This window comes from Neofelis nebulosa, chromosome 10, assembly GCF_028018385.1.
Source record: "Neofelis nebulosa isolate mNeoNeb1 chromosome 10, mNeoNeb1.pri, whole genome shotgun sequence".
Classification (NCBI taxonomy): Eukaryota; Metazoa; Chordata; class Mammalia; order Carnivora; family Felidae; genus Neofelis; species Neofelis nebulosa.
In genome coordinates, this window is record NC_080791.1 from 102,882,410 (window position 1) to 102,885,237 (window position 2,828).

Sequence of the window (2,828 nt, forward strand, 5' to 3'; positions counted from 1 at the left end):
TTGGGAAAGAGAGAGACAGAGCATGAACAGGGGAGGGGCAGAGAGAGAGGGAGACACAGAACCGGAAACAGGCTCCAGGCTCCGAGCCATCAGCCCAGAGCCTGACGCGGGGCTCGAACTCACGGACCGCGAGATCGTGACCTGGCTGAAGTCGGACGCTTAACCCACTGCGCCACCCAGGCGCCCCTTTTCGATACTTTAAATATTCATATATACAGTGCATAACATTCAGACATAAAATCAAATTAAGCAATTATATCATACTTGAGACTTTATAATTCTTTGTAGCTCTCTGAGTTGTATCCCTTCCCCTCTTCCTTTCCTTCCAAACAAATAAAACATGTTAAGTATAAAGTTCAAATTTCAGGCATTCCACTTTCCAAAACACATTCCAGGAAAGCCTTTCCAGGAAAGGCAAAGATTGGCTGAATGGGGAAATAACTTTCACTCCCCAACCCAGCATATTTAAATAAAAAAAGGTCAAGTGACTGAATGAATCTTCCAATAGTTTATCTATCTGTATCATGGATTTGGCCCATCCAATTGCAATATGAATTAGAAATGGCTGGGGCGCCTGGGTGGCTCAGTCGGTTGAGCGCGACTTCAGCTCAGGTCATGATCTCACAGCTTGTGAGTTCGAGCCCCGCGGCGGGCTCTGTGCTGACAGCTCAGAGCCTGGAACCTGCTTCGGATTCTGTGTCTCCCTCTCTCTCTGTCCCAACCCACTCGCATTCTGTCTCTGTCTCTCTCAAAAATAAATAAACATTAAAAAAAAAGAAAAAGAAATGGAAAAATTCACTGGAGTCAGTTCATTTACTACCTTGAGCCAAAGGCATGGAAAAGTGGAAATAGGGGTGGATCCTGAGTGTACATATCAGGTTTTGGTTTCAGCTCTTTGTCATTTTATGTATTCGTCTTCGTACTTATATATATTTTAAAAGATTTAAAATTGAATTCAAACTATGTATTTTTTAAATGTTACTAAATTGTAAAATACATCACGCATGCAAATGTGTTGTAAAACCTATACCGTTTGAAGAATATCGCTAAAATAAACACTCGTGTGTGTACCATCTACCTTAGAAATAGACTGTTACAAGTATCTTTAAGGTGCTTACGAATCATCTGGGGATCATGTTGAAATGCAGATTCAGATTCTGTACGTGTGGGGAAGAGCCTGAGATTTTGCATTGGTAACCAGCTCCCAGACAAGGCCGGTATCGGTGGTGCACAGATCGCACGCTGAGTAGCGTGATCCAGGAAGGCTCCCATGAGTCTCCCCCTAATATCACCCCTGTTTACCCCCCTACGAGAAGCACTGTCTCAAATCTTCTGTCAATCACTCTTTGCTTTATTTTAAATAGTTTTACCATCTGTGAATGCATTTCTAAACATTATAATTGTTTAGTTTTGCCTGTTTTAAAATTTTATACAAATGGAAAAATACTGTGTGCATCCTTCTGTTACTTCTTTCTGTCTTGATTTCACTCAAGCTTATGTTTTTTTTTTTTTTAATTTTTTTTGACGTTTATTTATTTTTGAGACAGAGAGAGACAGAGCATGAACAGGGGAGGGGCAGAGAGAGAGGGGGACACAGAATCTGAAATGGGCTCCAGGCTCTGAGCTGTCAGCACAGAGCCCGACGCGGGGCTCGAACTCACGAGCTGTGAGATCATAACCTGAGCCGAAGTCGGACGCCCAATGGACTGAGCCACCCAGGCGCCCCTCAAGCTTATGTTTTAGAGACACACTCATGTTGGTGCACGGACCTGTACTTCACTGATTTCTGTTGAACGACTGTGCCCTATTTTATTCAGCCCTTTCTCCTGTCACAGACATTTGTGTTACTTCTGCTTTTTTGGTATGACAGACAATGTTGCTATAAGCATATTTCATAATGCAAGAGTGAAGGCATTTCTCTAGATTACATGCCTACTCATAAAACCACGGGTTCAACTTTTATTTAGTTGTATTTTTTTTAATGTGTATTTATTTTTTATATTAATTTTATTTATTTTATTTCAGAGGATTTGAAGTGGGCTCTGTGCTGACAGCAGAGAGCCCCATGTGGGGCTCGAACTTACATACCATGAGATCATGACCTGAGCTGAAGTTGCTTGCTTGGCTGACTGAGCCACCCAGGTGCCCCTGGGTTCAACTTTTAAATTTGATGTCTAATTGTTGTCAAAGTGGTTGGTACAATTTACACACAACCATGACTGACACTTAGATTGTCTGATTTTTAATTTTTACTGTTTTGGAGGCTATAAAAGTGTATCTTGGGATTTTAATTTTCATCTTCTTAATTGCCAGTGAAGCTTTCAAATGTTTATGGGCCACCCAAATCCAGCATGTCTTATTAGCTGTGATAACTTGGATGTGTTGCTTTTCTTCTTTTCTTTTCTTCAGCAGTAAAAAGAAGAGAATGACATACACCACCCAAGATGCTGCCCTTTGGGGGAAGGACCTGCTATGGTAAAATGGCATTTACTTAGCTTCCATTTAGATGGCATTGTGACCAGTACTGCTTTTAGGTCTAGGGCACTGGGGGATGCATCTCCAAATGATGCAGCAATCAATACAGAGATGATGGGTTCAGAGAAGCAGCCTGGGGCAAGGAGAGGGCTGTATCAGTTTGTTTAAAAAAAAGAAACAAAACAAAAACACCTAACATTCATTGTTCTGTTGGAGGTGACTCCAATAGCTGTAGGTAAATTTCAGTGGCTTAACCAAATAGAGCATATATCTTATTCCTGTGTTAAACCAGTTAGGGGGCAGCTTTTCTCCACTAATTTAGGAGACCAGGCTCCTTCCCTGTGGCTCCACTA